The following is a 22,434-nucleotide window of genomic DNA, read 5'->3' on the forward strand; positions in this document are numbered from 1 at the left end:
AGCTATGGGACACAGGCAGTAACATTTGGCAGGGGCTTCTACCCTCTAGAGTCCTGTGATGATGGCATTATCTCATTCTGTCTGCTTACACCGGGAAGGTAGAAGCAGGAGGGAGATTGCATTGGGCAACCCCAAATGAACAGCTGAACAAGCTGTCCTAACTCATCCTGTGTGAGACAAAGTAGTTTAGCCACAGACAAATGAACAGGAATGGATCCCAAAGATGTGTGGAACTCCAAAGGAGATTTGAAATCTTAGGTTGAAATTAACTTCTCACCTAATGATAGGCTCCTAGAATAAAATCCATTGCCTAAGACCTCACCCCCTTTCCCAACGCCTCCTAAGTCTGGTCTGGCGTCATATTCCTTCTTTTGGCTCATTACCTTCACCTGAAGTTACTCCGGGAAACTCTCCAAATATTGCTTGGGTATAAATTCTATCCAGACTTTCCCAAAAGTAAATAAAGGAGAATGAACACTCAAGATAATAATGAAGGCTGAGTATGGAATAGTATTTATATTTCAAGTCACAGAAAATGAAAAAGACACAAGAGACTCATAGGGGCCCATAATAAGTGGCAAAAAAAATGCATGAACAATTCAAATAGCTCATAAGTGTCTCTCACAAGGAGTCAAACTTTGGAATGTCACTAAGACATTAGATATTCTGATCAGTCTCTCATTCCCATGGGATCCCAATATACTGCCACCAAGATTCATATTAACCACGCTTTGGTGAGATTCCCCCAAGACTTTTGGGCCTACTGAACAAGTAATCGTTTTCCCATCAGATCTATAACTAACTCACTGTAATAGTCATGGATGGGGAGTTCCAATGTCAATTTCTCTTTTCTCTCCCCATCTTTTCATGGTTTTGTTATTGTCATGTTGTGTAGTTGTTTCAGTTGTGTCCAACTCTTCATGACCCCATCTGGGGCTTTCCTGGTAAGGACATGGGAGTGGTTTGCCATTTCCAACTCCACTTCATTTTAAGGATGAGAAAACCATGTCAACAGGGTTAAGTGACTTGCCCAGGGTCACACAGCTAGTAAGGTCTGAGATCATATTGGAACTCAGGAAAATAGGTCTTCCTGACTCCAGGCCTGGTGCCCTGTGCACTTTATAATGTAGCTTTCATCTTTTACCAGTAGCGTTCTGGTAAATGTTTAACAATTGGTTCCCCCATCCCCACCCCAAATGTATACAGAGAAAACTTTTAAATTTAATCTGCATTAACATTTTCTCCATCTTAAATTTAAACATCAACAAAACAACAAGTCGAGCCTTGGTTTGTAACCTTTGCCAATTTCTGAAGTGTAAATGCTCACACCGAAAATTTTAACAATCAGTTCTCAGGTCAATTCTAACTGGCTCTAGTACTGCCCTCCTCCATCTTCAGCTCCATAGCTAGTCTTGGTTTTTTCTTCAAGGCTGGATGGTTTTCAAAGAAAGAACAGGAATGCCTATACTTTTCTGCCTAAATGTTCTCTCTTGAACTTAGAAACTCTCAGTCTTGTCGTTGTCCATAAAACAATGTACAAGATTAGTCTTGCCCAGGACATTTCTCTTTTTGTCTAGAAGTTTAGATTCTGGGATCTAGAATCTGCTTGGGAGCTTAAACCCCTTCCCTCTCAGAGGCACTTCTTATGTACTTCCCTCCTAGACTGAATGGACGTGTCTTTTTCTGCCATATGCTTTAGCGGGAAATCGTTCAGTGATCCAGATATCATCATTTCTTGAGCTAGGAAAGTCCATTCTTAGGCAAATCCTCTTTGGCCACATGTAATTGCACATCTACTTTTGCAGTGTGTTTTTGACACATCACCATACATTTTTCCTGGGAAGAGGGGGAAGGGAAAGAGGAAAAAAAAAAAACCTTTTCCTTTCCATCTTCTCCTCCACCCCTTATCCCAGCAATCTGGAAGCAAAGATACAAAGGGAAAATGTGGAAAGAAGACTGAAATGAGGCTGGGAGTGGTTTGTTGCTCTTTTATATACTGGTTGAAAGGGGTAGCTCCTTTGACAATATTCTGTCCGCCCAAGTTCCAGGTAGCCAATCACCATGAAAGTACTGAACCTCAGTTACTGAAAACCAATCAGCAGTTGTCTCTGTCCTCTCTGTAAGGTGCTAGTGAGCCTGCCTATTTGCCCCAAGGGGAGAGACGAGCTCAAACTGATTAGCAATAATCTCCTTGCACTTAATTCTATGATTACTAGTACCTTCTAGTGGGTTATTTACTCTGTTTATTCTTTTTATCAAAAGCTAAAAAGTAAGTTAAATCTGTATTTCTAACAACCTTGCTTCAAACAAGTGTTGAATGATTCTAAATTAGAGTTTCTTAGTTTTTGTTGTGTATCATGGACCCCTTGGCACTCTGTTGAAGCCTATGGGCCTCTTCTCAGAATAATGTTATTAAACACATAAACTAAAATACATAGGATTACAAAGGAAACCAATTACATTGAATTACAGCTGTTGGTAGGTGTGTGTGTGTGTGTTTTTTTCAAAGTTCGTGGATTCAGGTCCATGATCCAGGTTAAGAACCCAGGTTCTAAATGGTTCCCCATACTCTCAAGGGCAGAACTGATCTAACTATGGACAGATAAAAGACAAAAGGCATGTTCTTGCTTGACAGACACAACATATATCTTACAGTAATGGATTTTTGCACTTGGGTCATAATATACAGGCAGCTAGGTGAGGCAATGGACAGAGTACCTGGCCTGGAGTCAGGAAGACTCATCTTCTTCAGTTCAAATCCTGCCTCTGACACTTACTAGTTATGTGACCCTGGGCAAGTCACTTAGTTCTTTTGCCTCAGTTTCCTCATCTGTAAAATGAACTGGAGAAGGAAACAGCAAACCACTCCAGTATCTCTGCCAAGAAAACCTCAGAATGGGGTCAGGAAGAGTTGGACATGACTAAAATGACTGAACAATAACACATAATATATAGCCTGCAACAGTAGATGGAGAATTGTCCTTAAAGCCAGGAAGATGGGTTCAGATCTCAGTTCTGACATATCTTATCCTGGCTGTGTGGCTGTGGGCAAATCCTCAGGCCCTCAATACTAGGCAATTCTCTAAGACTGTAAGTTGTACAGCATTTGCCCACCTGCACCAATAGTGAGAATATCTTCATTTTGGAGCTTCCTATACCAATTACAGGTCCAGGCTCTATTCCCATCCTTCTGCTATTCATGTTTTCCTTATAAATAATTGAAGACCTGGACCCAGAATAGATGGAATATCTATCTGTGGCCTGGTTTGGCTGTGTGCACCCCCATCTTTGCATCATTTATTCAGTCCTGTGAGTCATTTAACTGGTGTAGAAATACTAGCTTTGGAAGGGAGAGAATCATATGGCTCAGTTATAGCCTATCTTGTCTGATTCACTATAGGAAATGGACTCCCTTTGTCTTCTGAGATGGAAATGAATTAAATCTCTCTGTTTCCTTTAAAAAAATACAGCCCTTGGGTTCCCCCCTTTAATTGTCTGAGTTTGATGAGCTGAGGGAACAAGGGGAGGACAATTAGCTATAGATACTCTCACACATTTAACAGCTTTTATGAAGGAAGAAAATTAGACAATTTATAGGAAATTGACCGAGTGATATAAAATTTTCAATATTCAAACCTCCCTACTCTCCTTCCCTTGGGGAATTTTCAAATAAAAGTGGCCAGGTTAATAAATACAAGTCAAACACAATCAAATAAACTCATATAATGTTACTTAAGAAACAACAATTATTATGTTTGTTGCTGTGGCCATTTGAAAAATCGATGTTAATTACTGATTAATAATGTAAGCAACATTGCTTTGTTGACTGAAAAAATGGCTTGGCGCAGATGAAAGAATTAGATTGCTGTGCCTCATTTTGGAGGGTGAGATTTGTTCTTTGAAATAGTTTATTAATACTGCGCCAGTAGAAGTTTTAGTTGGTGATTTGCACAGATAAGAAATATATTAGTAAGAATTTGTTACCTCCCTGGACTAATGCATTAGTCTTCCAATACTTCTAGAACCATGCTTTGTGTATAACAGACATTTAACAAGAGTCAAATTAGATTAAATGGCTCCTCTTGCTGGCACATGCTCTCCTGTTTCAATCTTCCTTACCAATGTCTGAATAATCTTAATTATGCATAGAAATGGGCGCAGTACTCCTCTGCTCTAAAATTTTCAGTGGCTCCCTATTATCCACTAAGGGAAGTTCCAACTCCTTTGCTTAAGCATTCAAGGTCCCAGAATTGCTTTTTACCTTCCTGCCTTTCCAACAATATCTCATTCGCGCCTCAGACAGTGACTGCTGCAGTCATTTACCTTGTTTCCTGAATAAACCACTAACAGTATTGCTGAAATACAGTTATTTTCTATTCTTCTCCCTTTGCCTGTTGAATTCCTATATTTCCACCTCAAATGACCCCTCCCCTAAGTAACCATAGAAGTTAAGAATTTTAGTGTTCAAAGAGACCCTACTCCAATCAATTCATTCTTACGGAAGAAGGAAACTGAGGGGAAAACTCAGAGAGGGGAAAGGATTTATTCAAGATTGTATGCTGAGTTAGTGGCTGAACTGAAATTAGAACTCCAGTGACCTGACCCAATCCAGGATTTTTCTAATACTTTCACTGTTTGGAACACTAAACTATAAATTGACCAACGTATAAAGCCTCAGTCCCAATTGTGTCCCTCTCAGTACGGAGTCTCTCACCTAATCATGTGTTTGATGGGACTCAAATCCCCAACTTCCAATACAGCCTGGTGCTCTTTTGACCCATTTCTTCTACTGTAGGAAAAGGAGACTTTCTGGGGGTGAGTTGCCCACTGGTCACATTAAACCATCAATTACAGCAAAGATAAATTTATCAGTGATTTTTCCACACTCTTAGTCCATAGTCCCTAGCAATCCATCTTTGTAATAAAGGTGTTTCTAGATGAAAGAAAGCACCAGGTGCTGGAAAATAGTTTCTTTGTTGTTTTGTTTTGTTTCTTTTTTTACCAGAGTGAAATAATGATGATGATGATGATGATGACATCATCATAATAATAACATGAGTTGTAACTATACATTTTAAGACATACAAAGCACTTTCAATGACTCAGTGAAGTAGGAGGAAAAGGTATTATTCCTGTTTCACTGATGGAGAAACTGAGCCTCAGAGAGATTAAGTAATTTACCTAAGGTTACATAGATAGTAAAGGTCAGAGCCAGAATTCACACTCTGTTCTATTAGCTCTAAATCTAGCTTTATCTCCGTTATCCTGTGTGACATGGACAGGCTGACCAATGACAGATAACAGAGTCAATTGTCCATCAAGCCCCACACTAGGACACAGAATAGCATAGCTAGTTTAGATGTATACTACAAGCAATATGGATTCTGGGCAAACTGGGAAGGAGCCAAATTTCTTCTTCCTGCACCTTTTTCCATCCTTAGGCTTGTCCCTCTCCTTCTCTGCCCCATCCTGTGGCCCTTTCAGTGAGTTAAACAAGCAATGCTTACTATGTGTAGTTTCAGGAGTTCAGCATCTTTATACCTCCCCCCCAATTCCTTCATCAAAAACAGCTTTCACGAAAGATGTATTAGTAAGTAACATCATCATTTGATTGTAAGCCAAGGAATCCTTATCTCCCCGCTCTTCCTAATTGTGAATTCCCCTACTGTTCCCTATCAATTCTCCTTCTGTCATATCTCTCAAATCTGTCCTTCTCATGTAGCCATTCTTACCAACATTTCTTGTCACTGTAATAGAATCCTAATTGAGATACCTGCCTCTCATCTCTCTTGTTCAAGCCACCCTTTATATAACTGTGAAAACAATCTAAGTTGCAGGTTTGTCATCCCCCTGCTCAAAAGTCATCAGTAACTCCCTAATGACTTTGGGATAAAATGCAATCTTCTTTACTTGGAGCTTAAAGTCCCTCATGAATTGGTCCTAAACTACCTTTATAGTCTTTTTGTACATTACTCCTGTTAATACATTCTACATTCTAGCCTGTGGACCATGAGCTCTTTCCTCATCTCGTACCATCCTTTCCTTCCTAGTGAGTCAGTTAGCCAGTACAGTGGGTAGAACACTGAGACTGGAGTCAAGAAGATATGAGTTCAAATCTAGACTCAGAACTTAGTAGCTGTGTGAATATAGGTAAGTCCCTGAATCTCTGCTTGTCTCACTTTCTTCAACTGTAAAATGGGGATCATAATAGCACCTATTTCCCAAGGTTATTGTGAGGATCAACTGAGAGAATATTTGTAAAGCAGTTAGTATAATGACTGCATACGGTGCCACTATATAAATGCTTTTCCTTTCCTTTTGACCTTCACACATCCCTCCCTCCCACACCCCAAAGAATTAGCTAATAGGATGATGTGGATTCGTTGAGAGGTACATGTGGTGACAAAGAGAAGGGCAAACCAACACCAGTGTTCCCAGGGAGAACCCTGGATTCCTTCCAATCTCCCCATCCACTCCATTCCCTTAGATAGGAGAGAGCACAACACACATCCCTTCTCCTCCTACCCCCTTTCCCATTAACCTATTAATGTATTCCCTCCAGAGGTTTATATTAGCTTTGTTCTTTTCTAGACTTAAGGAGTGAAAACTCAGGCACATCATTCCTGTGGTAAACACAGTTTAAATTCAGCACCATGGCAACATGGTGGGAAGAGGCTAGGGGGATGGATGGTGATGCCTTAGAAAGCACTATGGGCTTCCTGTTAGGAGACTGACTTCCAATCCTTCATTTACGTTACTTAACCTCTCTGAGCCTCCATTTCCTCATCTGTAAAATGCCAATGAAAACATTTGCAACACTCATCTCACCCAGTTCCATTCCACAAACATTTAACAGCTGCATCGTTGTTGAGGGAGAAGGGTTTTGGAAACTTTAAAGAACTATAGAAATTTGAGTTTGTTATTCATATTATTTCTATTATATTATTAAATCATGGGACATGGCTCTTACCTTCTGAATCCATTTGTTCTATGCAATGAACAAAACCCAGCATCTTTTGCAAGAAAAGGGAGGAGTTCTTTAGAGCAGAATGTGGAATGATAGAAAGGTGACTAAATTTAGAATCAGATGACCTGGGTCCACATCTTGGTACTGCTGGTTATTTGCTATGCATCCTTGGGTAATAATAGTAATTCACAATTTTGCCCCTTTAAGATTTGGGAAAACTTTCCTTATGACAAAACCATGAGGTAGGTAGCGCATAATTATCCTTATTAAACAAATGAGGAAGTGGACATTTAGAAGACTGATCAACTTAACCAAGATCAAATCGGAAGTAAATAGCAGAATGGTGATTGGAGCTTATGTCTCATATCTCCAGTGCTGTTTTCAACATACCAATCTGCCTTCATGATGCTTAACCTGTCTGAGCTTTGGTTTGCTTGTAGGGAAAATGAAATGTGAGTATGGTTATATTTAGACCTTATGCTTCTGGGAAAAAAAAAGAAAGCCCAAGTGGTGAGGCTCTCCCTTCTTCCCCTTATATAGTCCAAGAGGCATTAAGGTGGTCTCTTGGCTAGATTGAACTTCTTCCAGTAGCCAAACACACAGGCATTTGAGCAATACTCTGGGGTTGGAGTGATTAGAGATAACTCACCAAGTGCAGTAGGCTTCAGTCACTCCTCCATGCCACGTACCTGCCAAGCCTCCCAGTTCTCTCTTCTTGCCCCTTTCCACTTCTTGTTCTAAAAATAGTAAGCAACAGGTTCTGGAAAGGCTGGACACCCAATTACTATACTTGTGTGTCTACCATCTCTATGATTTCACCCTTCCCTGTCCCTTAATTTCCCTATTTGTGTTGTCTCTCCCTTTTAGAATATAAGCTCCTTGTGGGTTCCTTGTCTTTTGCATTTGTGTTCCCAGTGTATAACACATAGTACGTGCTTAATAAATGCTTTCTCCATCAATATAGCACAAAATGCTGCACAACTCTGCTGGCAACACTCAAGCCTCTCAATTTTTTATTTTCTTACTCCAACTCTTAGCACAGCTTCCCTTCCATTCCTACCCACCCCTAAAAGTGCAGTGCATACAAAAGTACCAATTAATTAGGGCAAGTGATTTCAACAAGTCTGCTTTATGGAGAGAATATAATTAGATTGCTATGATTACAAAGAAAAACCCTGCTCAGAGTCTCAGAAGAATTTTGGCCTTCCCCACAAAGAAAACTGCAGATTTCTTTGCCTCCTAAATATAATTCCAGAGCCGTCTCCCACAAGGTAATGGGATTGCCTTGTTTATGTTGGATGTGAGATTGCTTGAAGGAGGTGATCGATGAACAAAGCCCCTTCACAACAGCAAGGTTAGACCTAGTTCTCACAGAGAAGAAATAAAGTGCAGGGACAGAAATGCCCTTTGCATTTTAAAAGGATGACAGAAAGGCAGTTTTGTTAGGCTGTATTTGTCTGGGACCACCACTTCAATTTACTGGAGGGCAATGAGTCTTGGGAGCTACCTTTTCAATGGGAACCAACAAACAATCAGGGGTGTTTGCTTCAGTCATTAAAAATGTTCCCGTTTCACATTCCTGCCCTTTATGCTCTCTGGGTTCAAGACAAACTGGCCCATTTGATGAAGCCTAAATTCAACGTTCTATCTCCTGTCTCAGAACTTTGGTGCAATTCCTCATGTCTGAAGTACAATCCTTTCTTATTTCCATTTCTCAGAATCCTTGTATTCCTTCAGGGTTCTGCTCAAGCACTATCTCCTTCAGGTAGTCTTCTCTGATACCTTCAGTCACTAATTAGTGCTCTCTCTGTTTCTCTCTATGTCTTTGTGTCTTTCTGTATGTGTGTGTGTGTGTGTGTATGTCTGTGTCTGTCTGTCCATTCCTCTCTCCTTCCCTCCCTTGCCTCCTCCCTCCCTCTGTCTCTCTCTGTCTCCCTCTCTCTGTCTCTGTCTCTCTCTCTCTCTCTGTCTGTCTCTCTCTCTCTCTCTCTCTCTCTTTCTCTCTCTCTCTGTCTCGCTATCCCTCTATCTCTCCCTCTCTTTCTTTCCTTTTCAGCGTCTCTTCTGCTTCTGCTCCATTTGTGTGTATGAATATTGTATCTTTGTATCAGAATGTACATTTCTTGAGAGCAAGGGCCATTGCTTGTTTTGCCTTTGCTTCTCTAGAGAATAGATTAGCTCCTTGTGCGTAATAGTCACTTAATAAATATTTACTAAATTGGTTTGAAGTAGTTAGCTACACCCAAGTCACCACCTTAACTACTAGTTTTGGATTATATTTGAAAGTATTTGTGGGTATTTGGGGGTCACAATATCATCAATTTAAGAGACTTACCATCAAAAATGGATATAATCAGGGCAGGTAGGTGGCGCAGTGAGTAGAGCACCGGTCCTGGAGTCAGGAGGACCTGAGTTCAAATCCGGCCTCAGACACTTGACACGTGTACTAGCTGTGTGACTTTGGGCGAGTCACTTAACCCCAATTGCCCTGCCAAAAACAAACAACCAAACAAAAAAAAAACCCAAAATGGATATAATCTCAAAAGGTTGATTTGCTTGTATAATTAGAACATGCTTACTTCTCTAAGAATCAAATATGACTTTTTTATGGATTGTGGTGAGAGGAGCAAGTGAATGGGGAAGGGAGGCAAATTAGGAGGAAATTACAGAAGTCTGAATTTGAAATGATAAGGACAGGACCTTAATCAGATCAATGGCAGTGGAATGGAAAGAAATAGAAGGATGCATAATAGTTGGGTGTAGGAAAAAGAATCCTGGATTGGGAGTCCAAAGATCCAAGTTCGAATTCTGGCTTTGTCATTCACTATCTGTATAGGATAGGCAAGTCACGTAAACTCTCTGGTTATCATTTTCCTCAAATGACTATAATCATAGGATCATAGATGTAGATTCTGGAAGGGATATTTGAGTTCATTTAATTCAACCTCCTCATTTTACAGATGAAGAAATTGAGGTTTAGAAAGATTAAGCTAATTGCTCGCGTAAGTGACAGGTTAGGATTTGTACCCATGTCTTAGGTCCAATGTTCTATCCTCTGTATAACTAGATGACCTTTGATATCCCTTCTAGCTATAAATAAAGTAATTGAAAAAAATGACAGAAAGTCAGCTAATGGGACACAAATTTCCAGAAGATTAGAACGAGATCATCTGGTCCAGCACCCATCATTTATTCTATTTTGGATTCATAGCTGGAATGTAAGAATGTGTCAATACTAGCAAAATAATAAATGTCATAAATCAAATCAACAAAAGAAAAATAAAGGCCACATAATTATAGGGTTAGATAAAGACCTTGGATAACATCGGCACTTGCTTATGTCAAAAACTTTATAGAAATAAAGGAATAAGAGAGTTCTTTCTTAAAGCGATTTTTGGATGAACTAAGAGTTCATCAGTTTGGCAGATGTGCTAAAACCACGCTCATTTTAAAGGAAAAGAAATGGCATCCCAGAGATTTGAAGTGGCTGGTTCAAAGTCTCCCAGGGGGTAAGCAGCAGAGCTAGGGCTTGAACCCAAGTCTTCTGAAGTTCAATGTAGTATTCATCATGCTGCCTCTACTGATCTAAATAAACATATGAATCTGACTCTGAAAGCTAGTACCCCTGATACTTTCCAGATGGTTTAATTTTATTTAAAAGCTATTTTCCCCCTCTTGAATTTATTTGAAATTATTAGGAATAATTGCTTGGGGAAGTGGTATTGAGTTTAAATTATATGGTTCCACTGTTGGTGTTGTTCAAATTCCCCAGGTAATTTAAGCTGTCCTCAATTGGTGGTCTCATAGATTCATGTGACTTCAGTTATAACTTCTATGTGGGTGACTCCTAGATCATTATTCCCAGATCTTACAGCCCTCCTTGAGCAAGAGTCTCCCATTGCAACTACCTTTTGGGCACTTTCATTTTAAGGTTCCCCTAATACCATAAACTCACCCTCTGATACTGACATGGTCATCTCCTCCAAAGAGAATTGTTTACCTTACTGATATCTTTAAATTTATGAATGTTCATTACTGACACCCTCCCAGTTACCCAGGCTCAAACCTTCAAATCATCTGTGAATCCTAATTGCTGCATTATCTGCTCCCTCTGATATCAAACAGGGAAGCAAAATACTGATTGATTCTCCAACAGATTGTAAGCTCCTTAAGGACAGGTATTGATTTATTTTTGTCTTTGTATTGTCATCACCTGGCATAATTCCCAGCGTGTAATGTGCTTAATAAATGTCTGTTGAACTGCATATACTCTCAGACTCAGTTGTTTAGTTTTTACCATCTACCTCTGTGGATTTGTTGTTTTCCCTGCTGGAATGATTCCTTGAGTGCTTTTGTTTGTGTATGCTGGGTGTCTAGCATGTGGCAAGTGCTTAAAAAATATTTATTGATGGAATGGTGGGACTTGCCAGAGTTTGTATTCCTTTGGTAAAGCCCCTGAGAACCCACAGTCAACCCTGTCTTGTGAGGAGGCATTAGCAGAGGCCTTCTGTAAAGGATTTACAGCATAGTCAGGTTAACATGCCCACTTGGCTAGATAGAAAAGTTATGCTCCATAATAATATTCTTAGGAATATGTTATCAAGGGATTCAAGCTTCTCCAAAGCAGCTTAAAGATTTAAAAAAATGAGGCTAGTACAACACAGGAAAGGAATATGTGGAGAGGAAATTGAGTCTACTGTGTGATTCCTGACAGGCAAAAGTACACAATCAGGCCCAGGGGGATGAAGCTGCTTTGGAATCCCCTTCCCCATCCCTGCTCACCTGCCTGCCCACCCCTGGTCTGATTCTCTATTTAGGAGTCTCACAAAGAATCATGGGCTGGGTCCCATGGACAGGGATTAGGAGTATGGAGGAAATCTCAACACCAGGCCCTCCGGGCCATCTGGCCTGCCAATACAATATAAAGACCAATGGGCCTTTTGTCTGGCATGTAGGAAGACCTGCCTCTTCCATCTACCTTACAGTCTCCCAGTCCTTTGACTGAATCCAAACTTTACAGAACAAAACTTGGACTCAGTCAAAAGGCCACACCCAAGGACCTAGAAGGCCATGTGGCCTTGAGGTCACAGGTTCCCCACCCTTGGATTCTAACTTCTTATATGTGTTACCTCCCCTGCTTAGGATATGAACTCATCGAGAACAAGGTCTCTCTCCCTTTTCTATTTGTACCCCTTAACACTTAGCTTAATAAATGCTTTCAAAATTCATCCACTCACTCACTCATTCACTCACTCTTCTGTTCATTCATTCGGAGATTGAAAAAAAAGATAGAGGAATAGCTATCCAGTGCAGTCTCAAACTCAGATTTTGGCTCTGATGGGGGTGAAAGGGTGGGGAGAAAGGTTGATAGGATTTCCAAAAGCACAGATACAATAAGCCTCATAAATAACTGAGTACTAATCTCTACTAAGGAAAATTGGAGTCATCCCATTATCATAGGTGGCACTGAGAAATATATTGTTTTCAATGTTTTTGAGCCATGGGGCAGGCAGCTGCAAAGCCTCTTCGTACTTCTCTTGCTGGGCTGGCTATTAAGATTATTTACTATGGTTCTCTTACCACTGGGGCAAACCTGAACATAAAGGACTTGGGAGAAAATGATGAGGTTAGGATTATAGCCTGGGAAACTCCCTGAGGCCTTATAAATGTGACAAGCTCTCTGAAATATAGGCCATCTCTGTGCCTATACAGGGTAGAACCAGATGTGACTGAAAGAATTAGGGGTTTTAATTCCCTGCTGCTTGTTATGACAGACCCCCAAGAGGTAGGACTTGTGTTTCTATGCTGGTATGGCCTTGTAGCCTTGAGAGTGACAGATTTGAAGGGCTGGAGTCCCTGGGAGCAGGATGGTATAGGAGAAAGGGCCCTGCACGTGGCCTCGGAGAAGCTGGTTCCAAATGCCCACTCTTGTTGTGTGTCGTTCAGTAGCACCCAACTCTTTGTGACACCATTTGGAGTTTTCTTGGCAAAGAAACTGGAGTGGTTTGCCATTTCCTTCTCCAGCTCATTTTACAAATGAGGAAACTGAGGCAAACAGGGTTAATGACTTGCCCAGGGTCACACAGCTGGTAAGTATCTGAGTCCAGATTTGGATCTCAGAAAGATGAGTCTTTCTGACTCCAGGCTCAGGGCTCTGTCCACTATACCAACTAGCTGCCCACTATTTCCCATCTAAACTACTAAAGGAAATCATTTAGTTGGGTAGCAAGGAGGCACAGTAGATAGAACCCTGGGCCTGGAGTCAGGAAGACTGAAGTTCAAATCTGGCCTCAGACACTTATTAGCCATGTGACCCCGGCCAAGGCACTTCACCTCTGTTTGCCTCGGTCTCCTCCTAATGATAGCACCTGCCTCCTGGGGTTGTTATGAGGATCATAAGAGATAACATTTATAAAGCATTTAGCAGTGCCTGGCACATAGTAAGTGTTATAGAAATGTGAGCTATTATCATTAAAGAAGTGTCTCTGGGTTTCTGACTTCTCCTCTGTAAAATGAAGGGATTGGATTAAATGAGATTGAATGACCCTTCCCACTGTAAATTCCTATGAACCTATATGTAGAAAAAGCACTGACTCTGGATTCATAGGAACTGGGCCCAAATCTTGTCTCTAGTATTTAGCACCTGTGCAACTTTGGGCAAGTTGCCAAACTTCTCTGAGTCTCAGGCTCCCCATCTGGAAAATGAGGGAGTTGGACTCGGTCGTTGTTCACTCATTTTTCAGTTATGTCCAATTCTTTGTGACCCCATTTGGGGTTTTGTTCGCAATGGTTTGCCATTTTCTTCTCCACCTCATTTTATAGATGAGAAAACCGAGGCAATAGGGTTAAGTGACTTGCCCAGGGTCACACAGCTAGTAGGTGTCTGAGGCAGGATTTGAACTTGGGAAGAGAAGTCTTTCTGATACCAATTGTCTGTGCAATACGGCACCACCTAGCTGACACTAGGTGGCCTTTAAGGTCCCTTCTAGCTTTAAATCAATGATCCTTTTATCTTAACTTCCCAGTTGAGCTTTAGAATGCAATCCCAGATGCATTCATTAAGCAGCGCACAGGGAGACATGACCAAAGCTTCTAAGTGAGTGGTCATGAAGCTCTCGACAAGATGTGGAGATTTTCACTGGCCTCAGAGAGCAAATTTAAGTCTGATGAATCCGAGAACAGTTACATAACCTCTGTAAGATCCCAGCTCACACTTGCTTCCTCAGTGTAATCTAGTGTGATCCGACTTTGGAAAGAGAGATTTTTGTTCCGTTTGACTTCAGACTTTCCCATCTGTTCTGTGACATGGGATTCTTAGCAAAAGTAATGCTGCTGGTAATGGCCTCAAAGCATTTTATTCTGTGACTGTTCTCCCTAAATGAGTGGAATTGTCTGATCATTTCTTAGAAAAATGTGTGTTGCCGGAGAAAATGACACTATTCAGGCCAAATAGCAAGCATACTGACTGCACTTGACAGTCAAGCTGAGGAAAGTAAAAAGGGGCCAGCTGAAATCACAGGATTTAGAACTTGAAAAGACTCTAGAGAACATCGAGTCCACATTTATTTTACATCCAGAGAAACTGAGGCCCAGCCAGGGGAAGTGCCTTGCCCAAGGTCTATAGGAAGTAAGTGATGGAGTCCAGATTCTGATATCAAAATCAGGAGTCTTTGCTTCACTGAGCAGGATGCTCTGCCTTCACTGGGGTCTGTTTTTAAATTGCCTTTCTTGTTTTCCATAAGTCCTGCTGCAAAAATCATATGACTGGCTCAAGGGGACCCAGGGTTAGAAGGACAGCAGCTGTAGACATTTCATCTCTTCTCCTGCATGGGAATACGGAAATGAAACTAATACCTAGCAGTAGAAAGAGGAGATTTTAACACATCCCTCACATCTGCTCTGTAAAACCAGTCTGGTCTCCCTTTTCACTGTCTCTGATTGCTTCTGTCTCTGCTTCTCAATCACTCTTTCTGTTTCTAATTCTCATTACGGGACTAAAACGATTCTGTAGCCATGTCAAGATGATGCTAAAACATCTGGACAGGAACCTCAGTTATTTGGGTGGACATGATGAAAAGGGAGAAGAGTCAGACTATTTCTACTAGGCTTCTGGGGGAGGCAAAACAAAGAGGTTGGGTGTTCTAGAGGGGAAAATCTGGGCTCAATTAGAGACAAATTTTCTAATAATTTCACCTACCATAATGTTGGATGGGCTGCCTCGGGAGGGAGTGTGTTCCCCCATCAGTGGAAGTCTCTGAGGTATGATCGTTTGTCAGCTACAGAGTAGAAGGTATTTCTGTTCAGGTTCGGGTTGGCCTAGATGAACTTCTATGAGCCTGGGAACCTTTTTACATTTGAATTTTTTTTAAAAAATTAATGGATAATCCACTTCTCCTTGCCCCTGCCTTATAGCTAGCATTTATATAGCACTTTAAGGTTTGCAAAATGCTTTACAAATACTATGTCCAGGCCATCGCACTACAAAAGTACTTCTGTAATTTTGACTGTCTGGATAAGCACCCTCCAGTGAGTGGTGAGGACACTGCAAGGGGTAGCCTGGGCTTGTACATTCGGTTCACTCTTAAAAAACTCCTTGACCGGTGGCTTGAATTTAATGGTGCACGGTGGCCAAATGATATATTTCCCTGTTGGCTAATTCATTGGGTGATTCATTGGTTAGAGGATAGTCTACTTTCCCATGGGCTTACAGAACACAGAGTACAAGGTGGTTGTGGCCCATGGATGATGCTGCACCTCATAGGTCACCTGGTACACACAATCTACACAACTGTCACACTTAATTCTATTCTTATAAACAAACACTAATTTTAACATCATTAAAACCAAATTTAGATTTGTGCCGTGCTTCGTGTACACAAAATTCCTTTGCAAATGTCATCTCACTTGATCCTCACAACAATCTTTTAAAAGAGAGTTAGGATGGACGTTACTATCTCTATTTTATAGATGAGAGAACTTTGAAGCAGAGATCATTCACATGTAGGCATCATCTAAATGGTGTCCTTGAACAGGGTCAGGAAAGCCATTCTTCACTTATGTCCCCCAAAGTGATAACTATCCCCACCATGATGCCTGAAATTCCAACATTAGAAATTAATTTCACATGTTAGGTATGGTTTCATTCCTAGCTAAAAGGCCTCTGGGAAGAAGATAAAATAGCAATGATTCCCATTTCTGTTGTGGCTAAGGTTTACAAGAGCCCTGAAAGAAAATGGAAACTCAAATGCAAGAAGGGGAGCATGGAGTAAATGGACCCAACTTGGGCACAAAACCAAAAGTCTGGTACTCCTACAGTGTGTTGTTGGAAAATGGCTACCATAAGGAGGGCCACCTAATAAAACCCATTAGAATCTGAATGACTCACAACATGCTTCTAAACTGTGGACACTACCAAAAGATGGAAATCTATTGTCCCTATAAAACCCATGCAGATGAGATAACCAAATACCTCAGTGATGAGTTCATTAAGTTTTTCTCTGTATCCACCCTGATAACATGTTGGAGTATAGCAAGCAAATGCAAACAGTTCATGATGGTGAAGACTGCCCAGGGTTTTCTGTTTCATATTCTTCATTATTTATTTATTTTTAACATTCCTTTCTTTCTTAATTTTGGGTTCCAAATTCTCTCCCTCTTTTCTATACTTCCCCCACCCACTGAGAAGGCAAGCAATGTGATATCAATTATACATATGGAATCACACAAAACATATTTCCATGTTAGCCACATTTTTTTAAAAAGCACGAAAAATAAAGTGAGAAAATGATACTTCTGCACTCAGAGTTCATCAATTCTCTCTCAGGAGGTGGGTAGTATTTTCTCATCATGAGTCCTCTGGAAGTATCTTGGATCATTGTATTGATCAGAACAGCCAGGTCTTTCATAATTGGTTATCATTACAGTACTGCTGTTACTCTATACAACGATTTCTTGGTTCTTCTCACTTCACTATGCATTAGTTCATAGATGTCTTGCAATGTTTTTCTTTTCTTTTTTTCCCCTGAAACCACCTCCCTCGTAATTTCTTATAGCGCAATGGTATGCCATCACAATCATATTCCACAACTTCTTCAGCCATTCCCAAGTTGATGACCATCCCTTGAATTTCTCATTCTTTGCCACCACAAAAACCTGCTATAGATACATTTGTGTATATAGGACCTTTGCTTTTTTTAAATCTCTTTGGGATACAGACCTAAGTAGTGGTATTGGTGAGTCAAAGGGTATGCACAGTTTTATAGTCCTTTGGGAAGAGTTCCAAATTGTTCTCCAGAATGCTTGAATCAATTCACTACTCTAGAAGCAGTTCATTATGGTACCTATTTTTCCCTCATCTCCAACATTTGTCATTTCTGATTGGTGTGAGGTGGTACCTCAGAGTTATTTTAATTTGCATTTTTCTAATCAATAATGATTTAGAGTATTTCTATATGACTACAGATAGCTTTGATTTCTTCTTCTGAAAACTACCTGCTTGTGTGCTTGGGCCATTTATCAATTGGGGAGTGGCTCTTATTTTTACAAATTTGACTCAGTTCTCTTCTCAGTATACATTGGAGAAATGAGGCCTTTATCAGAGAAACTTGTAAAAAAAATTACTTCACTATCCATGGCTATTGTTCACTCTTTTTCAGTCATGTTCAGCTCTTCATGATCCCATTTAAGGTTTTCTTGGTAAAGATACTGGAGTGGTTTGCCATTTCCTTTTCCTTTTTAATGTAATGTAGTTACCCTGATTATGTCCTTTAATTAGATTTTTGATTTTTCTTTGTCTGAGATGATTATTGCTGCCCTTGTCTTTCTTTACTTTAGCTGAAGCATGTTAGATTCTGCTCTAGCCCATTATTTTAACTCTTCTGTTATCCTTCTGTTTAACTGTGTTTCTTATAAACATCAAATTGTTGGATTTCGATTTCTAATCTATTCTGCTATCTGCTTCAGTTTTATGGGTGAGCTCATCCCATTCACATTCACAGTTATGATTACTGTGTATGTCTGTCTATCCTATTTTCTTCTGTTTCTTTCTCTCTGTCTTGCTCTGTCTCTGTCTCTCTCTTTCTAGTGACTCTCTACAAAAGCCTATTTTGCTGCTAGCCACTGCCTCTTTGTCTGTCTCTGTCTCTCTCTTTCTCCTGACTTTCCACAAAAGCCTATTTTGCTGCTAGCCACTGCCTCCCTTAATTCACTTTTCCTTTTATCACTACTTTCCCCCAGTTCTGTTACCCCCTTCTTCCCCATTTCCCTATTGGATAAGTTACATTTCTATACACAACTGAGTGTTTGTTTGTGTGTGTGTGTGTGTGTGTGTGTGTGTGTACATTCTCCCCTCTTTGTACCAATTCTGATGAGAGTGAGATTCAAGTGTTGCCTGCCGCCCCTCCATTTATCCCTCCATTGTAAAAGCTCTTCTTTGTGTACCTCTTTTATATGAGAAAATTTTCCCCATTCTGCTTCTCCCTTTCCCCTTCTCTTAGTACATCCCTCTTTCTCACTTTTATTTTTTTAGAGATCATTCCAATATAATTGACTCATTCCTATGCCTTCTGTTTATATAAATTCCTTAGCTGCTCTAATAATGATAAAACTCTTAAGGGTTACATTTATTGTGTTCGCATATAGGAACAGAAATTGTTTTACTTTGTTGAGTCTTTTATGATTACTCTTTCATGTTTCTTTTCATACTCCTCTTGAGTCTTGTGTTTGAATGTCAAATTTCCTTTTCAGCTCTGGTCTTTTCATAAGGTATGTTTGAAAGTCCTCTATTGCATTAAATATCCATTTCCATGCAATGGATTGCACTCAATTTTGCTGGGTAGGTTATTCTTGGTTGTAATCCTAGCTCTTTTGCTTCCAGAATATGATACACTAAGCCCTCCACTCCTTTAATATGGAAGCCACTAAATTTTGTGTGATCCTGACTTTGTTTTTTTTTTTTTCTGGTTGCTTGAATTATTTTCTGTTTGACCTGGGAGCTCTAAAATTTGGCTACAATATTCCAGGAAATTTTCATTTTCAGATTTCTTTCAGGAGGTCATTAGTAGACTCTTTCCATTTCTATTTTATCCTCTGGATCTGAGATATCAGGGCAATTTTCCTTGATAATTTCTTGAAGTATGATGTCTGCTCTCTTTGATCACAACTTTCAAGTACTCCAATAATTCTTAAACTATCTTTCCTTGATCTATTTCCCAAGTCAGTTTTTTTTCTGGTGAGATAGTTCACATTTTCTTCTATTTTTAAAATTCTTTTGACTTTGTTTTATTGTTTCTTGATGCTTCACAGAGTCATTAGCTTCCACTTGACCAATTCTAATTTTTAAAGAATTATTTTCTTCAGTGAGCTTTTGTTTGTCTTTTTTCCATTAGGCCAATTCTGTTTTTAAGATGTTACTGTCTTCAGTATTTTTACTTCTCTTTTGCCAAGCTTTCACTGCCCAGTTATTGGATTTTTCTGAGTTCTATCAGTTAGCCACCAGAGCATCTTTGGCAAGTGTGGTGAAACCTAATAAACAGCAGAAAGGCATTGCAATGAGCCAGCCTTACCCCTTATACCATGCTAAGAAGTCCCAGGCTTCTGGCTTCTGTTGCAAATTGTTTTGGTCATTCTAGAACTGTTAATGCACCCCAAGAAGGTGCTGGGTACTGATATTGGCATTCACCATGGCAATGGCATGGAAAAGGCTTTTTCCACCACAGATAGCATTATGATAGTGTACTTTCACAAGTGTAGAAAGTGCTTCTGAAGAATGTGAGACCTATGGGGCACTAGGGCTGGCAAAGGCAAATACTACACTGTCAACTATTCACTTTTAGATGAGATTGATGATGAGTCTATGAGGCTACCATGAAACCAGTGATGTCCAAGGTGATGGAGACATTTTGGCCAAATGCAGTGATCTTGAAGTGTGGTTCTGATTCCTTGTCTGGAGACCAATAAGGTTGGTTCAACCTCACCATCAATGGACATACCAAGTGTGTGGAAATTGTCAAGAGCTTCAATATACCCATGCTGATGTCCCTACCATCAACAATATAGCTGATGCTCAACATATGAGACAACTATGGATTTAGACACAGATCCCCTGTGAATTTCTCTACAATGAGTACTTTGAATACTTTGGATCAGATATTAACTAGAACCCCAATGAGTATTTGGAGAAGATCAAGCAGAAGTTATTTGAGAGGGGGGCGGAGCAGAGATGGCCACATGAAGGCAGCGTCTTACCGGAGCTCTCTCACAAGGTCTGTCAGATTCTTATAAAAAAGTGAATTTGAGCAGATTTGAGAGAGTCAGAAACCGCCAGCAGTCTGCGTGGGGCAAATTTCCGAGCAGGGAGAGTCTGAAAAGCCGGAGGCACGAACCTGTAAGCCGGGAGAGTGCTCCGTGCGGAGCTGCTCCAGACCAAGGTGGAAGCGACTGGCCGGGAAATCCACGTGGGAGACAGGCTGGGAGAAAGCTGGGCGCCCGAAACCGGCAGAGATCCCCAGGCCTCCCAACACAGGACGGCAGTTTGTGGAAGCAACGAGAGGCAGTGCAATGCCACTGGCCGTGAAAACACCGACTACTGAGGCTTGCAGCCCAAACATATTAAACGCGGCTTCTTGAACTTCCGGGACACATAATGGCCAGGTAAAGGGCTCTAATCCCTCCCCTCCCCACCCAGAGAATCCCTCGGGAAAAAAAAAAAGAGAAAGCTGGAACTGAGCAGAAAGTAGTGGGGCTTCAGTGGTCAAATAGTAGAAGTTCATCAGTCCCAGAGGGGCAGAGTCGGCAGGGGTCAACGCCAGGAGCCCAGACGTAACCTTGCTCCCCCAGGAGAAGTGCCAGACATCAGCTCAAACAACAAACAGCTGAGACCATTGCTGATAAGCAAGTGCTGGAGAGCACCCATAGGGAGTGAGAAGCCAGAGAGTCAGACCCCTCCCCCACACCTCAGGAAACTGAAGGCTAAAATTCTAGACTCACAACCCCCAGAATAAGAAAGCTGGGACAGAAAGCCCTGAGGCCAAAATGTAGAAATTCGTTGTAAAGCCAGGAAAAGGCAATCCAACATGAAGAAGAACACAAAAAAACCGAGGACAATAGATTCCTTTTATGGAGACAGGCAGGATCAAAATACCAACATAGAAGGGGACAGCATTGATACTGTAGATACATCGGATACCTCAAAAGGTAATATGAACTGGTCTCCAGCCCAAAAAGCACTGCTGGAAGAACTAAAGGAGGATTTTAAAAACCAAATTAGGGAGCTAAAAGAAAATATGGAAAAAAAGATTGGCGAAATGGCTACGGAGATTCAGAATCTAGAGAGAGAAAATGACATCCTGAGAGGCAAAATCAACCAATTGGAAAAGGAGACTCAAAAGCAAAATGAAAACACTAACTCATTAAAAATTAGACTTGAGCAAGTGGAAGCTAATGAATCTATGAGGCACCAAGAAGTAGTAAAACAAAATGTAAAGAATGAAAAAATAGAAAAAAATGTGAAATATCTGATTGGCAAAACAACTGACCTGGAAAATAGATCCAGGAGAGACAATTTGAGAGTTATTGGTCTACCAGAAATCCATGATGAAAAAAAGAGCCTTGACAGTATCTTCGAAGAAATTGTCAAAGACAACTGCCCAGAGGTCCTAGAACCAGAGGGCAAAATAGTCATTGAAAGAATTCACCGATCACTCCCTGAAAGAGATCCCAAACTGAAAACACCAAGAAATATTATAGCCAAATTTCAGAGCTATAAACTCAAGGAGAAAATACTGCAAGCAGCCAAAAAGAAGCAATTCAAATATCGTGGAACTACAGTCAGGATCACGCAGGATCTCTCAGCTTCCACATTAAAAGACAGGAGAAATTGGAATATGATATTCCGAAGGGCAAAGGAGCTTGGACTACAACTAAGGACCAACTACCCAGCAAAACTAAGCATAATTTTCCAGGCAAGGCGATGGTCATTCAATGAAATAAGGGAATTTCAGACCTTCCTGATGAAAAGGCCAGAACTCAATGGAAAATTTGATCTCCAAATAAAAAACTCAAGAGAGACATAAAAAGGTAACCAGGGGGAAAAAACCCCACAAACCTTATTAACCAATAAGGGCAGGTTGTTTACATCTTTATGTGGGATTATATCATCTTATGTATGTTTTATATATATATATATATATATATATATATATATGTCAGTCTTGAGAATGGTACAGCTATTATGTCAATTGAAAGGGATATACATAGGTTGTGAATGCCTGTATAAATTAACTGATGTAAAGATAAAATAAAAGTAAGAGATATAAAGGGAGGGCTATGAGAGAAGCAGTAAGGAGGTAGTAGAAAAGGGTAAATTTATACCAAATGAAGTGGCACAAAAACATATTATAGTAGAGGGAAAGAAGGGAGGGAGAAGAGCAGTATTTGAGCTTTACTGTTATCTGATCTAGTTCAAGAAT

The 22,434-nt window shown here is 40.4% G+C and overlaps 1 pseudogene; it reads left to right on the forward strand.

Annotated features, from left to right (window-relative positions):
* Positions 1–20,023, forward strand: part of LOC118842122 — a 53,327-nt pseudogene extending 33,304 nt beyond the window's left edge.
* The last annotated feature ends 2,411 nt before the right edge of the window (positions 20,024–22,434 follow it).

The sequence above is a fragment of the Trichosurus vulpecula genome, chromosome 3 (genome assembly GCF_011100635.1).
Source record: "Trichosurus vulpecula isolate mTriVul1 chromosome 3, mTriVul1.pri, whole genome shotgun sequence".
Classification (NCBI taxonomy): Eukaryota; Metazoa; Chordata; class Mammalia; order Diprotodontia; family Phalangeridae; genus Trichosurus; species Trichosurus vulpecula.